The sequence below is a fragment of the Liolophura sinensis genome, chromosome 7 (assembly GCF_032854445.1).
Source record: "Liolophura sinensis isolate JHLJ2023 chromosome 7, CUHK_Ljap_v2, whole genome shotgun sequence".
NCBI lineage: Eukaryota > Metazoa > Mollusca > Polyplacophora > Chitonida > Chitonidae > Liolophura > Liolophura sinensis.
Window position 1 is genome coordinate 45,207,553 of NC_088301.1, and position 20,425 is coordinate 45,227,977.

Genomic DNA, 20,425 nt, shown 5'->3' on the forward strand with positions numbered 1-20,425 from the left:
TATACAGCCACCAAGGGTGTCTGCAGCCAGTGAGGGCCAGTGTTGACATGCATTGCTTGACAAGCTGAAAAACATGGGGCCGACTCCACTCAGCACTGCTTGTCAGACTCATTTGGATTCCCTACAGCTTTTAGCTTTCTCATCTCCCTGCAGACTAATCATACGACACGCCAACAACAGGCCAGGAATTCTGCTAAACTCAACACAGAGCTGTTTGACGCAATTTTCTCCACTTTTTTTTCTGTTTCCAAAACCCCTGATCTTTTGCGACCTGTAAATTAGGGCTCCAGCAGCACAATTACTTACCACGGTATCTATATCACATTTAAGAGCTGCTGACAATTCCAATACCTGTACCTGTTATGTAGGAAAGCAGCATTAGCTGATCGACTAATAATACTAGACCTATGGTGCCAAAGCATCCTTTGATGTCGCATTATTGAATTGTTTTAACCATTTGGATTTAGCATTTCCTGTCAGCATATAAATTTACAATAACAACAATGTTCTTGGTTCTAAATTAAGATTAATATATCTCTCTTAGGTACATGTAAGTCTAATAACAGTGAAAGGTAAATATAAACTTAATACACAGTCAAAGTGAATTAATTAAATATTAACACATTTCCTAACAAGCAGATTTATGTCCAACCGAGGCCATTTAGACAAAGGGAAGAACAATTCTGGCAGTCAGTTTTGAACTTGTTATCTTCTATCTGTCAAAGACAAGTGAATATTTCTTAATCAAAAAGCAAAACATATCAGGCATTACTGCTGCAATTAAGTGTATTTAAGCTTCATGGAAAATTATGCTGTATTAGGCATGTCACTCACATCCCTGGTACATACCTGAATAACGTCCAAATGGCCAGTTGGTTTTTGTGTAAAAAAACAAATCTAAAAACCTGACTGTAGTAATATTTTATGAATGGAAGACTGTTTTTCAATCTCACTGTTGTACACAGGAAAACCTCAGATTCCAATTGATTGTTAGAGCTGGCTCATTCTGGTAAAAGACTGAAGAAACAGAAAAGAGCAGCCCGGCCTCTTTCAAGTTTATGGACCAATGTCTGCCTACATATCTACAGGCAGGCAGGTGATTGAAACATTGTTAAACAGTAACCTGGGATAATGATGTCTTCTGCATCTCAGACACATCCAGCCTAAGGCTCTGTAGACAGTCGCAGTACTTACTAACCACTAAAACAGCCCGTCCTCACAACATTTTCTATCGCCAAATGCTCTGATGAGTCGGCAATTTGCTAGAAATGGAAGGTGGGTGGATGAACTACCACAGTAGATCTATGGCAGCAAATATAAGGTGTGATTCCACAGTGTCTAGAACACTGCATGTGCTCAAGACAAGGGCCTCGTGCTTATTTCCGGTCTGCTTTGCAAGTTGCCCCCTGGTGCCGAAAACGGTCTGCGATTAGCGTCCAAAAGACAAACCTAATTACCAATGGCTCTCAGTGGGACTGTCGTAAGGTGATTTGGCGTCAGTGCGACACCAATACTGTTCGAGAATACCCTAACCAATCACACCACCTGGGTCCTTACATAAAGGTGTTAAGACATAGAGAAGTTTACAGAGTACAGGGGCCGGAATATAACCCACAACAACTCTGGCAGGAATGTTCCAGAATAATAACTTGGCATTTATGGATACCAAAGACCTTAACACTTGACATTTCACAAACCTATTTTTATGTGTGAAGAAGTAGATGGACAATAGGCAATTATTTAGACTAAATGAAAATGGTCAGGGTAAAGGGTGAAATTCAACAGCCTCTGTATTACAGTAGAGTACCTAATCTGAGAACAACGTATATGATATGGACTTCACAGTTCTGAACAAGAAAAACACTACCATTAATATGATCACAAAAGAAATAAAAAATCAAATCCCCTTTCTTCCCAACATAATAGATATTGTTTCACGTCATGTCGCATAATTTAATTAAGAAAATTCCTAACAGAATTATTGGATGACGTAATGAGAATTAATTCTTGTACTCATTTCAAATGTATATATAGTAATTACTGCATTTGACATAAAAATTCACCATGAAAAGGTAAATACAGGTCATAAAATACTACATGTACTTTTAGTCCTAAAAATTACGCATTTTCAGAAGGATATCTTTCTACCTTCCAAACAACACTTTTCTAAGATCAGTAGAACTCTCTGAATCAGGTAAACTGAGTATCATAGTCATGGAGTAGATTTTATGTCACTTAAAGTACTTTAATCCGATCACACTTGAACACATATACAGGATGACTAAATGTATGTCGTTTTGGTGGTAAACTGTTTGATTATAATAATTAAAGTTGATTTCCCTTTTCAGACTCACACAATACATTTGACAATTTTATCACTTTTTTAATGCATGTCCTTCTCAATTCTAAAAATTATTAAGTGTACTGAGGCAGAACTTTTAACTTTTACATCATTTTTATCATACTTGTAAACACCAACTTTACCTCAACTTCAAAAATTTCAGTAAACTACAAAATACATCATCACAGTTATTGCATTTCCTATGGACTTAAAAATTCTGCCAAAAACTCAGTTACTACACTAAATGTATGTGTATAAACATATTTGTTGTACATGTATATCTACACAATAATATAAGCACACACATGAATTTTAACCTGTGCAATGTCCTCTGAAATATGATATCGACCCCATCTTCAATAATTTCATACCATACCTTTAGACACATGATACTTTCTAAACACACTTTACATGCTCGCTCATAAAAACTCAAGCCTTTATTTTGATATTTATGATAAAAGTGAACTCATTTCCATCTAATAATCTAGGACTATAGACTATTACAATATAATTTTTTTTTCCCGAAGACTACATGCTGTCCATTATCTACTTACCCCTTGTGCTGTCAGTTTCCAATATTTCTGAAAGCTACTGGTTAATCAAACTCGCACTGATGGCAATTGGGTAAGTCATCCCACAAGGCAGGGGGGATAATGCAGGACTGAAGGAGATATGTCTGAGTGTAACACTTGAAAACGCACTTGTCTGAGGCCTGGAGTCAAGTTCAAGGGCCTTACAAGTTATGGAGCCCCGGATACATTGAATAGGTCAACAGATGCTTGACAAGGGTGGAGATATACTCAGGAAGGCTCTAGGTGGTCACCTCTGGGACATCCTTCCTACTCTTTGCTGCAACAACCACTATCTCTTGATTCCATAAGACAGACATTACACTGTACAGTCTGAGATTCCTCCACTCAGCACCACACCTAATACAATGTAGCTTTGCTACAACACTGCAACACTGGTATTTCAGATTATGGCGGTGCCACAACCTTGCTGTTTAGCAAATCTATCAATTTAGGTGTAGATGTGAATTTACTGTACAGACGAGGCCTTTACCAGTTCTATGTAACAGTTTTGCATCTACAGGTATCCCATATAGTCAGAAGCTGAAGTAAACACTACATGCCAAATCATATCTACTAGAAATTAATCTGATCTGCTGATGCGATAGCTATAGCTGTTCGGTATTAAGTCCCTGGCAGCAGCGGAATTGGATCATTCTGAGGTATAAACATCTGTACTATAATAAACAGTACACGTGTGCAGGTTTAGTCTCTCATCACCTGTACAGAGCAAGAGATCGGAGATAAATATATCTGCCAGTTAGAGCTGTTTAATAAACTATATGTAGGATGATCGACAAAATGACTCCTTGCATAAATGTTCCTGTACATATACCATATCCCTTGTAAATAAAATTGTTCAACAGATATGTCATGCATAGAGATGAATATTTCAAACATCACTGTCAATGAAGGAATATTCTTATAGGCATATTCTTGTCATGCATTTACAGGTATAATTTTTTTTCTCAAAACAGAACGCTTTGAAAATTTTCAATATCAGGTGGCTGTTGGGAAAAAGTGCAATATTAACTAATAATTTTTTTTAACACCTACCTATAGATCACTTGTGAACAAATTTTTCAAGAACTAAGTCTCCTCTGCCAATAAATGTTACTGCCATAATACACATAAAACATACTTGATACAATCAAATACATAACGATAGCAATCAATTTAAAAAAGATGTACTTTTAAAAATTCATCATCAAATTCAATACATTTATTATGTTTACATGCTCCACTCATGGACACAAGTAACATTCTCACTGCCATTTCAGTCATCTCATAATGCATATACACAGGTTTTGGTTATGAACTGAAGCATGTGTTTTTTAATCACGGAGAATTCCTGCGGCTATCGTATGAATGTATTCATCATGAAGATGGTTTTCAACATAAAGTATTAAGGACATGTTCATTTGATTTTATTTACTGACTATTCCAATACAGGCTTCACAAAAGTTACAGGGATTAATTTTTTTTTATAAAACATGACTAATTTATACCTTCTTGAAAATGTATGACATATTTTTTGGTCTTTGCAGAGCACTGATACAATATTTTATGTACATGTACATCATATCAACTTATCCAGTTTATTCTGCATTTGATATAAAATTTTGTCCATCACTCAATTACTCATTTTCGATTATTCTGTAGTTCTAAAAATCTTAGAAATATGTTTGAAGTTTCTTTGGAAGGTAGGATGATGACCTATTGGAAAGATGTGCGTTTTGACAAATGCGACTATGTGGACAAATTTTTAGGGCAAATACAATAAATATTCTATATTTCTATATCGAACAGTTGACAAATTAAAAAAGAACTGATCTTTGCAAATTGACAAGTCATTAACAAACTAATTAACAACATTCCATGCGGATAACCATTCAGATGACAAGAGGCCTGAGCAGAGATTAATCCCTTCATATGTGAATGGAACTAGTATCAACTGACATTACCAGTGCACTGAAGGATCTGATAAGCTGTGTGGTCAGATTACTGCACTAGCTACTACATATAATGGCTGCTGCTACAGAACACCACCGGTCGTTCAACGTGACTTCCGCAGCAGTGGTAACAAAGCTACTGACTTGGACAGATTAGATAGGTGGGATGCCGTGTCCATCGTATAAATATAAGATTAGAAGCTTACAGGCATTTGGAGAAAACCCACAAGCTATAGTAGTCAGGTTTATGTGTGGAGAACAAAGCAAACTTATGGGTGGAGAAAACCCACAAGCTATGGTAGTCAAACTTATGTGTGGAGAAAACCCATAAGGTATGGTAGTCAGGTTTATGTGTGGAGAACAAAGCAAACTTATGGGTGGAGAAAACCCACAAGCTATTGTAGTCAAACTTATGGGTGGAGAAAACCCACAAGCTATTGTAGTCAGGTTTATGGGTGGAGAAACTTACAAGCTATTGTAGTAAGGCTTATGGGTAGGGAAACCCACAAGATATGGTAGTCAGGTTCATGGGTGGAGAAACCCACAAGCTATTGTAATAAAGTTTATGGGTGGAGAAAACCCACAAGCTATTGTAGTCAAACTTATGGGTGGAGAAACCCACAAGCTATTGTAGTCAAACTTATGGGTGGAGAAACCCACAAGCTATGGTACACAGGTTTATGGGTGGAGAAACCTACAAGCTATTGTAGTCAGGCTTAGGGGTAGAGAAACCCACAAGCTATTGTAGTGAGGTTTATGGGTGGAGAAACACATAAGCTTTTGTAGTAAGGATTATGGGTGCTCTGATAGTAAAGTTTATGGAGAAAACCCACAAGCTCTGTTAATTAATTTTATGGGTCGAGAAAACCCACAAGCTAGATCTGTCAGGCCTACGTGTGGAGACACCCCACAAGCTCTGATAGTCATTTCTGTTAGAATTTCGTGGGTGGAGATAACTCATTCCAATAGCTATTGTAGTAAGGCTAATGGGTGGAAAAAACACACAAGTTTATTTGTGTTGTACATGACAGTTTCATACCTATAATTCTGTGTGGAGAAAACTCTTGTAGGCTTATGTCAGCCAGGTATAGGGGGGAGGAAACTCATGTAGGCTTATGTCAGCCAGGCATAGGGAGGAGGAAACTCATGTAGGCTTATGTCAGCCAGGGATAGGGAGGAGGAAACTCATGTAGGCTTATGTCAGCCAGGTATAGGGAGGAGGAAACTCATGTAGGCTTATGTCAGCCAGGCATAGGGAGGAGGAAACTCATGTAGGCTTATGTCAGCCAGGTATAGGGAGGAGGAAACTCATGTAGGCTTATGTCAGCCAGGCACAGGGAGGAGGAAACTCTTGTAGGCTTATGTCAGCCAGGCATAGGGAGGAGGAAACTCTTGTAGGCTTATGTCAGCCAGGTATAGGGGGGAGGAAACTCATGTAGGCTTATGTCAGCCAGGCATAGGGAGGAGGAAACTCTTGTAGGCTTATGTCAGCCAGGCATAGGGAGGAGGAAACTCTTGTAGGCTTATGTCAGCCAGGTATAGGGGGGAGGAAACTTATGTAGGCTTATGTCAGCCAGGTATAGGGAGGAGGAAACTCATGTAGGCTTATGTCAGCCAGGTATAGGGAGAAGGAAACTCATCTAAGCTTATTTCAGCCAGGGATACGGAGGAGGAAACTTATGTCAGCCAGGTATAGGCCGAAGGAAACTAAGAAGAGGCGAACAATAAACTGCGTACCTCATGAGGCACACCATCAAACCTCCCCAGATGTAACACAAATTGAACAAAAAGAATTCATTGTTCAGAACTTAGTGGTCTGTACAGTAATAACTAAACACATTTGAAAAACAAAATACGAGACTGTGGTAAATCTGAGGGTATGAAATCAAATTTCTTCTCTTAAGAAGACAAAGACATGCACAAAAACAAATCAAACTGAGCACATGCTTGTATTATAGAACTATCCAGAATAAGAATTGAAGAAGTGAAATGAATGAAAAATTAAAGTATGAATCTAAAATGCTGGGTCTTTGGATTTGAAAAAAAATACCCATTAAAATAGGATGTTTGATATAATTCACACATGCCAATCACTCTTCACTTACCTTCTAATTTTTCATTTGAAGTACAATCTTCATTTTTTCTTACTGCTTATCCACTCCCATGCAACATATATATCTGTATGTTCACCTGTCCTCCTTCTGATGTAATGATCTACAAGAATAGAAGATACTCAAATTAATATGTCTGATTTAATAATACATCATATCTCAAATCTAACACCATATAACAGTCTGATAAACATCTGATAGCACATCAGAATAAACTTGTTGTTACATGCGAATCGTACAAGGATGATTGACTACAAATCACAAAGTGCAGTTGAGATAATTTGTGAGACAAAAATGTACAGTGTACGATATTATCTGTGATACAAATGAAACTGGGCAAGCTATCCCAAATCTCAGTAAAAATTAAATCAATTTCATCTGCCAGCCTTTTGATCAAGGTTCATGGGTACAGCTAACATAAGGTTACCACATGAGATATACACCCAATAATCTAGTCAAATGTCCTTTACCTCTGTCATGCATCATTCAATTTTACACACGCCAAAAACATTTTAAACTGATCAAACAATTAAAATGCTCTATTCAAAAATTTTCAAACTTTAGTTTGAATCTTTCCCTATGGAGGGCTAAAATCTTTTCACAAGAAAGTCATACATGGTAAAACTTTTACTGATGAATGCAAATGCTTTTCTGATAAAGTTTCAAAGAATGTTGCTACAAGCATATAGAAGAATTATATTAACCTATAAAATTAATATATGCAAAAACATCTAACTCTTGCTAAAAGTTTCCTTCTTTAAAGAAATGCGTAACACTTTAATGAAAATTGAAATCACTACAAAATCTGTCATCTGTGCCCCTCGTTAACCACTGACCTATGGTAAGTTTCTGACAAACTTTTTCACGAGAAATTTCCTCATTTCAAAGTCACTTTTCTCTAAATATTTTAAAACATTCTGAAATAATTTGCAGTTTTATGAAGCTTGCATCTTTAATCATTTTCACAATAATTATATGCAAAAATTCCACTGAAAAAAGGGCTTTAGTGGTTGAAAAGTTTCAAGATTTACAGTAAGAACAAACAAACTTAGACAATGTGTCAAACATACAATATAAGAATTATACTTGTTCTAGCAAAAAGCATTAAAGTGTACACCACAAAACAGTATTTTTTGTGCTCTTCTCTTCTTTCAGTGTATGGGCTATTAAGTTTGTTGGGATTGATGTATATGCAGTAGCAATGACCAGGGATAGTGATGGAGGCTTAGATGTGTCCCAGTAGCAGGGCATGTTTTTCCTTGATAATTGCAGAATCGCTCATTGAGCCAACCGGATGTCCCTTACCCATCCACTTCCTGTGGAGTGGAGGGGCTGAACTTAAGAGAGGAACTGGCACCATTAAGCCCATAGACTTACTCTGTATGTTTTGTATTCGTCTGCCCTAGCTCACGGATATGTGGCGACGAGGTCTGTCAGGCAATCATTTTTACTTAAGGGCTGATAATATTAGAGAGCTCGTGGCATCTTAATTGAGGGCTATTGTACTATAAATCATTAATGACAACTCCACTAAAACTTGATTAGTTTCTATTCAGGCCATGCGAGATTACAGAGGCCCACAGGATACATGTACACGGAGGACATACCACAACCAACATGAAAATGAAATATTAAATTGAGGCAAGTTACGTAGAGGGAGAAGGTTACTGTGTGTACGCATAGAAACCAGAATAACAGCTTACATTTGAAAAACTGTCTTTCCTCCAGAGGACAAAAGCAGAAATGAACATATCCAAGGCCATTAAATCTGAACACATACATCTCATTCCAGTAATACCATATTAACCTTTACATACATAAATTTTTTATTACACTCATCAATGCTTAGCACTGCTACATTTTACATGTTGACAGAGATAAAACATGCCCATGTAAGAAGTGTTAGATATGCAAGAGTAAAGGTAATGGCCTGTATGGCATAATGGTTTCCTGAGCTGGGAAAGGACCAATGGGCATTCATCACTTACATGTATATTTCAGATAAAGCATACAACTTTAGATGATAATCAAGACATGGATATTTGGCATAGCTTTGCAGTGATGTGATAGCTGCTCTGAGCCAATCATCAGCACACTCTTTGTTCACATTGGTATGCTTTAAATAAGATTTTACCACAAAAAATGAAAAATATAGCTTCAAGGTAAGAAATTCGTTCTGGAAAAGAAAATCAGAGTGTGTCTCGCCTCAAATTTAATAGTTTCAGTGTCCTGTAGTACTTCAGAAATTGAAATAATCAGCATTTTGGAAATAAAGCTCCATGTTACTTATCACCTCCAGCTCCTTGCAAGAAACTCAGACGTCCAAAACTCTGAATTAACATGATAGCCAGTATTATAATACTGATCTACCATGTTGAATTGTGTAGATAACAAATTTGAAGAAAGCTACAGCAAATCTGAGAAAATTTATACAGCAGACAACCTTAACTTGTATTACAGGTGTGTGAGCTCAACAGATGTGACCAATCAGCAAATTTTCTTTTCATAACCATATCATAAATAAAATCCTCAAAAAACTATCTTTGTAGAAATTAGGGCAAGCTGTCATTTTTACATGGCTATCTTCACTCATATGTTATATACATGTATATGCATTCCATTATAATCACACGATGCTGTACATCATTGGTGTGATCCAGATGGAGAGATATTAATTATCCAGTGAAATGATCAGTTTAGTTTTTCCTATATAAATTATCATGGAATTTTTGCTTTTAACATACAGCATGCCTTAAAACTGTTTTCATGAATGAAAAAGATATCTATGATAGAAGTATAAGTTTGAGGAATATTAGCATTTCTAATGTCTCTTACTTTATATTTACGCCACTAACAATATGCTTCAAATGCTGTTAGCTGTAAAATGGGCAATGCATCCTTCCTTAATTCTGTATACAAATCCTTATCTCAGCTACTTGTAATCTATACCATTAGGTGCCTGCAAAACCAAGACAACACTAGAGCAAATGCAGACGTACAAATGTTTGCAAATCAACACACATAACTGGACATAATAACGCAGATTTGTTCCATTGCCAAAAAATTAATGAATCTACATAATTTAGGAAGCTAAAAAAACTAAGCATCTTCCTGTCAAGGTACTGTAATTGAAAAATTGACAAAATGTTCCACACAAAAAAAGAGAAAGTCGCAGATTTGAGGATTCTGTTTTTTCCTTCTTTCACAACACACCAACAAATCAAGCAAAACAGCTCACATCAATGACCTCTGTGACTTTTTCACTCCACAAGGACGAAGAAAACAAATTATTTAGGACATTGTTTTCTGCGAAAAAGAGAAAAGCGCTGGTTTATTGAACTTTTAAATTATTTAGATATCCCATCAAACACAAGAATGTGCATCCTAGTTAAAATGGTCACCAGACACAAGGACCTTAAAAAGGTAGCTGGAGCATTCTCCGGGCAGTAATTCAAAGAAAGCTTCCACTCCATGTAGCTAAATCTTTTGTGAAGAAGAATTTAAAGAAGGGCAAAAATCTAAAGGCGAAAAGCTGGTCAGGATGTATAACAAATGGATACAGAATTCCTATAACCTACATCTGGCAGGATGAGCAATTTGTATTTATTTCAGTAAGGGTCCAGTGTATGTAATGTTACATGCTTAAAATTAAGCACACATATCCATAGGTACATCTAAACTTGAACATAATGTACACTTTTGTGCCTCTATCCTCAGTATTTTATTAAAGTGGACAATAGAACAGTAGTCAGTATTAACAGGGAGATACCAGTGTATATGACCATGCTTTTTAAGTGACAATGTCAAATTGTATTGCTCTTATTTCTTTACAGCCCTTATCCTAAAGATTTCAGCCAGCAAGCATGGTCTATGACTTAACGGGATAAATAGACTCAGATGACATATGGATGTGCACACAAGTTACTGGGGGAGTGTGCTTGTCAACAAAAGGTTTCTGAGGGATTATTGTCATTTTGTCAAGAATTGCAAATTTGAAGACTGCCGGTCATGAACATAGCCCCCCTACAGGCTATGTATACAGACTTGGCAAAGTCATTCAGTTAAGGTTTTGTAAGGGAAACTTTTTTCTCAAGAGTCAAAATTACATTTTGGCTTGCTTTGTCAGTTCACAAGAGCAACCAGACTTACTGTCGACATAATGCTGAATAGAGTTAGTCAGCTTGTGGAGCTCATGGAAGTGAAGAGCATACAAGTTACAACTTTTATTGCAGCAATCTGCCAAAGTCACTGGATCAGTCTATAGTAATACTCACAATGGTCTGAGTGACAAACACCAGATTCTGGGCCAACACAGCTGCCTCCTGCCACATCTGTTTGGTAAACATGATGCCATGCATTTAACAGCTCAGTAAATGCAACTCCTGTGGTACAGTGAACTGGTTTGACCGTCCTGATGGTCTGCCTGAGCACATCAGGTATAATCAGCTGAATTTCATTTCACCAGAAAGTGCAATATCAGCTTGATGCCTCTTCTTTTTGGTGGTCAACACTTGCAATTACCAGATCACTGAAGATAGTGTATGATTATATGCATTGTTTATTTGCATTCAAATGCAGTTGACAAAGGAATGTTTTAATTAGCCTGTAAAATTACAGGATTCAAGATTTCCTAGGGTATCTATTTCTATGAATTCTGTTTGCCTGGATTTGTGCGACTGTTTTAGTATAATAGATCAGGTTTAATTTTCTGAGAAATGCAATCCAACGACATTTACAGAATTACAAACTTTGTAATATTAACTTCATTTCAATAAAACCTGATCATGATTATGTATTGTCTTACATAGGATGACAACTAAAGAAACTGCTAAATATTTAATTTGTGACAATCATCTAGACTTAAGTATAATTCAGTATAGTTTCAACTTTGTGTTGAGGTTAAATGTGTTAGAAAGTTCCTTTATCGTGAAAGTTTATATATATCTATATCTGTATATGTATATATATGTCTCCAGGAAAATTATAATGCATCAGAGAGGCTTTCACCAACCAGACGGCTAGAATTAAATAATCCATAGAAACACAATGAAACAGTTATTGCAAATGACCAGGCAGAGCTGTGGTGTCCTGAATGCATTGCCGGCAAATTAAAGACCGCCTTCAGCCATATGGATGATGTGTTCCCTATTAAATGCTGGTCACCATGATATCTTTGTTTGCGTTTACCATCAAGCCATAATCTTAGCAGCGGTATTATCACAAATCCAAGCTGTGTGATTCTGGCTGGTCTATGGATGTCTCCCTGTGCAGGATTGCCAAAATCGTTTATATTGGAGAATCTGAGAGTGAGCCTCTCGTGACAGAGGTCAGCCAAGGCCCATCGCGGTTTGAGTCAGCTGTGACACAGGGGTTAGCTTAACGGGCGTAATTGGATCAAGTGAATTAAGGCAGCCTGGTCAGCCAACAGCCACCTCCAGTCAGAGCAGGGAGAAAATGATATCTCGCAGGGATCGAGCACTTGAGATGGAGGTGTATTAATTCGACCAATCTGTAGGGCTAAGCTGGATATATTCCTGCCGTCTTGCCATGCTATCATTTAGCAATACCCAGCCGCAATATTTCAGGATGATTGAAGAAGGCTTGATTAGAACGCACAAATTACAAAACTTTTCCATGCTTCATTTCTCATCATCCTCTTCATATATATTTATTCAATAATATATCTGCACTTAAGTAATCCCCATGTCCACAACATGTATGCCTACATTTTACACAGTTTTACTGTACACTGAGAAACTTTATACTCTGAAGTCTACAGTAAAGCAAACCCCGAGAAGCCCAGTGTGAAAGGGGTGAACTCCCCGAGTTTCCATTGTAAGACCAAGATTTTTATTAAAGAAGCCACCATCTTGACCCCAATCCCAGAGGCATCCAGAGTTTAATACCATGTTGGGAACCAGTGTCTGTCCCTGGTAGGGTTCTTTAATTTCCTGACAATACTGCGAGACTCCTCAATGGATAGCAAGTAAACATATGGTCTAGTGCTTACTCTGAGAGGCCTTTCAGGGGTCACCTCTTTTAATCAAGCCCTTCACGATCAGGCCGCTTCCTACAACTGCAGCAAATGACCATTTCAGTAATCAGATTCCTTCGAATTGAGAACTTGACCTAGCCAAAGTTTTTAGTGGTCCCGTTTTGTCTGGAGGCATGGTAACCAGATTGAGATCCATCTGGTCTTGTCCGCAAGAAAAGTGAACCCACTCAGCTCAAGACTCCCAAATCAATGCACAAAATTAATTTTTTCGATTGCAGTTATTGTGGACAGATAAAGCACATTCAGACCATGGAAAATAAGACATCCACTCAGGAGGATCAAATAGAAATTAAGCATGCTAAAACCTTTCCCAGCTTAACACAATCAAGAATAATTTCACAGAACATATGAGATAAAAAAAAATGAACAATCCTGGTTATACCTACATAACTGAAATTGTCCTGAGCATTTTGTCATCATTTCCATTACACACAACAGAAAGAAAATTTTGAAGTATGACTACTTTACTCCACTTATGAATTTTTCACTAACATTAGGGTGGTCAGGTTTAAGAGTGGAGGAAAGTGGAGTAACCAGAATAAGCCATCAACCTTTGCAACTTACTTACTTACATACATGTACCTCCTCACTTAATGATGAAGCCATAACCAACAAGCATTGTATTAAAAAATGCAGCCACAATGTTCAAGAGCTTGACTCTTGCAGAAAGCGAACTGAGCATGAGTAAAATTTTAAAATCTTAATGTAACCATTGACTGCTTTGAAACAGATCTGAATAAGATGTTGACCTGAACATTAAAATCAAAGCTTGCAAGTGAGAACTTAAACAGCTAACATGTTGGATCCTGAATGAATCCTGAATGAGTATGAATATATATTGGCAGGTTCAGAAAGAAGAACTCATGAATAAGATTTAATTCAAATGCTAGATCGTCAAGAAAAGCAAATGCTGTGAATTTGTCATGGATCATGTTTTGGTCACTGAAACAAAAGCAGAGGCTGTGGATAGAAAATAGAGCACAGCAAAGTGTAAAAGAGTCAAGAAAGTCAAGAGATTATGAATCCATAAATCTGCATTTTAACAGGCTTTCTACAGAAGTATAAACAGTTCTGTAAATGGGTGGATAGTCAGACATGACTTTGACAACTGGCCAATGGGTAAAAAACTTTCAAGAACCATACATGTAATTCTTGAAGTTTCTCTATATGACAGAAAATACTCTTCAAATCGGTTAAATGAATGGCACATCAAGCCAATTCCATGATTGCATGAATATATTAAAGAGTTTGATCCAGCATAAATTTTTCATATTAAATCAAATTTTTCCAAGAAATGCCTTCAGGTTACAATTTTTTTATCACATATTGCCTTGGAATGTAGTATGCATCATGATTTTTGAACTTACTGAACACTGCAAGACAGACATCTATATACCAAAGTTTGACAATATGAAATAGAATGCCTTGAACTGATTGTAATCTGGATTATCTCCCTTGTACACCGCAGGCCTACTTGAGGTTTATCTGGTCAAACATGACTCTACTAGAAATGAGCCAAAGCAGGCAAAGGGAAAGATGATGCATTAAAATATTATTTTGAAAAATGCCCAACAGCCTATTACATGACCCTTCTGGAAAAAGCGAATATTGTTTCTGCTTGCATGCTTATGATAGGAAATATCAGAAATTCACATTAAAGCCAAGAGATAAATGCATGTGAAACAATTAACCTGTGTTGATTGCTGAATGCAAACAGGTATTGCCTGCAGCAAGCATGAGCTGATTACAGACTGCCTTATGTCATTGTAAGTTGATAATAATTGCCAGGTGTGTCTGAGAGCTTTAATATGACCATGACTCAGTACACAAATGCCCGAGAGATGGGGTTGAGTCTTCCACTGTTCACTTAAAAAGGCTTAGTCTTGTTGCCTCAGGCACAGTCTGCCGACCCATTACCGACTATCACCAGAGCTCAGAGTTTGGCCAGGTGAAAATGAGTACTCAGGTGAGGACCATACTGGGGTTGTTTTCCATTCTTCTTAAATTATTTTTCTGCAGCCCTTTTACATTGTTATGTAACTTTGATATGGTACATGCACATGTACCAAAACTGAACATGAAGAAAATGCAGTAATATTCATGAGATCAATACACATATAGTATCACACTTATTTCTGTACACAAATTTTTATGACTGGTTCTCAAAAGAGATTTCATCATTAGCGTATTCAAATTTTTAACAAAAAACCTTAATACTTATCATATGATTAGGATAGCTGATTATTTCACTTTTATCAATGCATCTGTACATGCTTGCCTCTGTTTGGTGGGCATTACTTTGTGGCATACTAGTATTCTACAATGCAGAGCTTCTGGTAGACTCAAGTTAAGGATACCAAAACCAAACAAACAATCATATGAACCTATATGTAGAGGGTTAATAAAATTTATAGACACAGATGGAATATACAAACATACATGTGAACTACTGATATTTATTTAGCAGATGCTATATGTTAAATAATCTGTAAAATGTTACACAATGCACAGTCATTGAGGCATCTTAAACAATCCTGTTGAAAGTCCGTCTGCTAAGCAATTTTTTGAAACTTTTTGACTTCTCTCGTAACAACTTGGGATGCAATAAATCAATGTGGAAAGGCACATTAAAGTAAATGAAAAAGAAATTTTATTTAACAGCTGGAAGCAATTTTGATCCAATCACCATTCATCTTTCTTGTCTGATTACATCCATTTAAGAGCACTTTGCTTTCTCATGTGTCCTCCACTTGTAAAAATAACAAATTTCTTCATGTCACCTACTGAAAAATTGCTGAAATTAATTCATTACACAACACAATTCCTATGTATTTAAGTCTATCAGAAGATTTTTTTAAAGTATGAAGGTGTCAATTCATCATGTATTAATGCAAATAATTGGCTGGCTTCAGATTTGGCTAGCATATGTAATAATATATTGCCTGTCATATGAAATAACCCACTGTAACACAAAATGACTGATATTTAGAAACACACAAAAAATAAAATAAACACACGCTCAATAAACAGATTGAGCAGACCCTCATGTAAGTGAACATATTCATGATTCCTAGGGCATAGAATTTACAAGCAATCGAACATGAAGATAAATCATAGACTGTTACCTCATAGTGAAAGGCAGATGTAATCCATACTTATATCAAATTCTTCAAATAATACAAATTTATTATTACAGGTAGTAAAAATATATCTGGCAAGATGAAAACCTTTGTAAGAAAATCTGAGCAATTAAAAGATTGCAACTTTGAAAACAGTCAGCCTTATAACTGATCTGAGAGCTATAGAAATAATATTGCAACTGAAATTATTCTGTAAATCACTATAGATCTCAAAACACCAGAATTCCATTCATCAAGTTGAAAGGAAGAAAGAAATGTATACCATGGTATGCTATTTCCTACATTAAGCCAGCACAGCTCTTCAAGCCGCTATCCAATAGCTCTTTAATAGCAAGCGTGACTGGTATCAATGGATGATTACCCAGGTCACCTGAGGTTTTTTAATGTACACCACGGGTATTGTAAAATGCTGATATGCCGAAGGCTGAGACGAGGTCTTTCTGAGCCATAATCACATTAGATTTATGGCATTTATTCATTACATATCTTCTCTGCACACGGTATTTGTCTGATAGTTTATGTATGTTTTATCGATGGAAACCACTGGTGTAGTATTAATGTTCTGTTTGCATGACTGGCCACCATCCGCTTCGACACTACCCGCTGGCATTCCACAAGTTAGTCCCACTTCTGCTGCTAGTCTTCGGGAGTATACTCTCGAAAATCATCCATAGAATGTATTATACAACTGTCGAGTTTTGTTTTTCCACCATGTCTGGATGTCTCGGTATTAAACACACTGTCTGATAACAGTGCTACGCCAGAGGCTACTACGCATAGGCGAGCTTGGGAAAACATGGGAGCGCCATCTATCATATCCTGTGTACGATTGGTTTGCTTGGCTCAATTAATTCCAGCGGCGGACCATAGCGGACTACGAGACAGCTCATTAAAAGCCAGCCCAAATACACTTACCATAGTCAACGACCTATCTAGTCTGGCAGGCTCCGTTCCCAATCACTTTTATCGCTAAGAGACAAGGTACTCTTCGACAGAATAGCATCTCAGAATATTGCCAATGCTGTCTACTCATTGCCTTCCTAAAGGACTGATTGATTGCCAGATTAGGAGTTAACACCTATGTCGGCAGTATTACCGCTTTATTGCCGGGGTTCTTATTAGAACAGTCTTCAACGTGTCGAAATCTGGGACCGCAAAAGGAAATACTAAGAATAGTTAATGACTGGTGAGTAAAAAGCACCACACTACATGGAGCCATATGAATAGCACCTTCATATTTATATATATACGGCTAGATCCTCTTTTCATCGCCAAGAGTCATCATCAATCCTGTGGGAGTTTCAATACTACTATGTCCCAGATGACAAATAGTTGCCCAAAATGTAGAAATAAATGAAACCACAATAGGTATCTGTTGTTGGATCTGCTGATGACACATCTGTATTCGGCAGGTCAGGACAGAATCGGTAACATATCCCATTATAAAGTGTATGTCTGAGAGGGGTTATCACTGATTGCAAGGATTCTCTATGACTTAGGTTCCAATAGGTAGAAAATCATATAAATCAAACCAAATGGAAAGCAGTAGACAACAAATTTCAGACGCCAGAATAGAGGTATCATTCACACAACCAATTTATATCAGCATGACCAAAATTCGACGATTCAACTGAAACTGAAAATATATACCGTATTAACATGTACGATGTTTTTCGATCATCAAAAATCTGTGAATAACAGCATGACATAATGAGAGTATCTGTGAAAACACCTTAAAGAAAACATATCATAGGACCAATAATAAAAACACCATTACTTTGTAAAATAAAAACCCTACATGTACATGTGTATGTTTACAATAGCCAAGTCTGAGTTGATGTCTACTTATTCCTAGCTTCCTGTTTTGTTTATGTGGTTAAATCCCATTTGATTTTCCCACAGGATTACAGAGTTCCGGGCAATCTGCTATAACCCACTACACCCATAACTTTTCACATCCTGGAATTTAATTATGTTATGTCCCTCATGATATGCCTTTGCTTTAGACTGTAAACATCACTGTTGCTTAATGTACACATTTTATTGAGAGACTCACAGGCATATTTGTCTTCCTTTACTTTAGAAGAATTCATGGAACTGTGAACCAAAAACAATGGAGAATGTGAATTGTCAGTGTCATCATGTCATATCACCAACAGGGATATAGTGAATTGTCTGTGTCATCATGTCACATCACCAACAGGGACATAATGAATTGTCTGTGTCATCATGTCACATCACCAACAGGGACATAATGAATTGTCTGTGTCATCATGTCACATCACCAACAGGGACATAATGAATTGTCAGTGTCATCATGTCATATCACCAACAGGGATATAGTGAATTGTCAGTGTCACTGATTTAGGAAACATGAGTGATTCAAATATGAATCAGGTCATGTGACCAACAGGAATAAGTGAATATGTCATATGATCAAGAGGAATGTGAATCAGATAATTTGACAAACACTGAATCAGGTCACATGAATGACAGAATTGTGAATCTGGGGTGAGTATTGAGAAGGATACTTAAGGTTAAGCAGCCTTTAGCTAAGGGTACAACATATCTCTAAAACATATGTTGCCATGGTAGTTAATGGCTTACATGTACTTAGCGAAACGCTCTTCATGAAATTGGGTGCATGCAAATCACATCATAGCCAGGTTAACAATTCAGGCATTTAGTGTATACATATTGCCGGACACCGAAAGCAATAAAATGTTTCCATAAAGTATAATCCTAGTCATATATTTGTATTCTAAATGGGAGGTGCTATCAACAGAATGATCTTGGGTGAACATTATAAACAAAACATAAAATGTGTTGCTGCAACATAACATACCTTGAGCCTGGACTATATTACTGAAATTAGAACAAAATAAAACCTGTAGCCAGGCCAGTTGTATCTCCCAGCACCGTAGATAGGTAATAAACATTGATATCAAGCAGATCATTGATCCACCTGCCTTTAACCAGACTCTCAGGAAGTACTTTGTGACTAACAGCTCAATACTTTCTCTTCTATAAAGTAAGCCAACAATAAAAACTGCCAGAATAAATGCTTTTAGTTATTTCGGAGCAGAAGACTTGTCTTACAGCCATACCTTTATACAAAGTCACATGTACATACACATAGCCAACATCTCACAGCCGTTTAAAAATGTGACAGAATGCACATGTACAGACTGTATAGTGTACAGCACGACACATGTTTGATCAGTAATACCATAATTCTTCAACCTTTTTGTGCGTTTGCAAGGTGTTCATTCATTCATATTCTGAAGGTATTATTATGGGCAGACTGATAAAATCATACTTTTTGTGGAATCCTAAAACTGGCCAATCCAACCAATGTAGTTTTGTCTGCAAAATCAAATTAAAAATGTGTACGAGTTGCAATGAAAGTTGCTCAATCATATGCAAAAAGGTTGAGGAATTAGGGTAGCAATGATAATATTTCCAGGCCAGTGGCCAGTTAACCACATATAAGTGGCATGTAAACTAAAACATGCTCGTCATAAACTTGATCAAATTAACTTTCAGGCTAAGATTCTCTGTCAAACTATACTTTGTTACCTTCCTGTTTACAACTGCTGATCTGACAGCTGACCTTTAGTTTGCAAACTACAGCACATCAGCTTATCAGCAAAGTTAACTGTACAGTGACCATATTTTTATTGACACGAAACTAAAGTATAGTCCTTCATGCTACATGTACCCATCTTAATGGGAAAGCTGTAGGACTCTGACGTCATTCTGCTAACATCAAACTTTCCTTTTCAAGCTCATCATAATGAAATCCCTTTACATTTATCTTTTTATTTGATTGTTGCCATACCATACTCAAAATTTAATTTATCAGATTGTAGTCAGCTGTAAAGGATGAAGGTACTTGGAGGGCCCAATGCAAACCACGTCCTTTAGCAAGTTACCAACAAACTTTCCCCCTACGTAACATATGGATGTGCACTAACCGCAATAGTGGAAGACGGGTGGTGTTCAACAAATTTTACACAGCACAAATGGCATACAATCGTCATTAACTCCTTTATACTGTCACTGAGGCACCCCACGGCACAGACAACCAGCTTTTGATGCAGCAATTAATTGCTCAAGGTCCTACAGTGTAAAATCATATATTCATGTAGCCTAAACAATAATGAGGCAGTCTTCTGTAGGCTGCACATTTGAATAAAACATGTCTGCAAAAAATATTGCAATTTCCCACGCATTTACAGATTAAGTCATATGATG

General features: G+C 37.0%; 1 long non-coding RNA gene across 1 annotated transcript in view; it reads right to left on the reverse strand.

Annotated features, from left to right (window-relative positions):
- Positions 1-7,010: 7,010 nt before the first annotated feature.
- LOC135471916 (uncharacterized) overlaps positions 7,011-20,425 on the reverse strand; it is an 81,371-nt gene continuing 67,956 nt past the window's right edge. The window contains exon 4 of the long non-coding RNA XR_010444482.1: positions 7,011-7,076. This is a non-coding gene — a long non-coding RNA (uncharacterized LOC135471916). The remainder of the gene's footprint in view (positions 7,077-20,425) is intronic.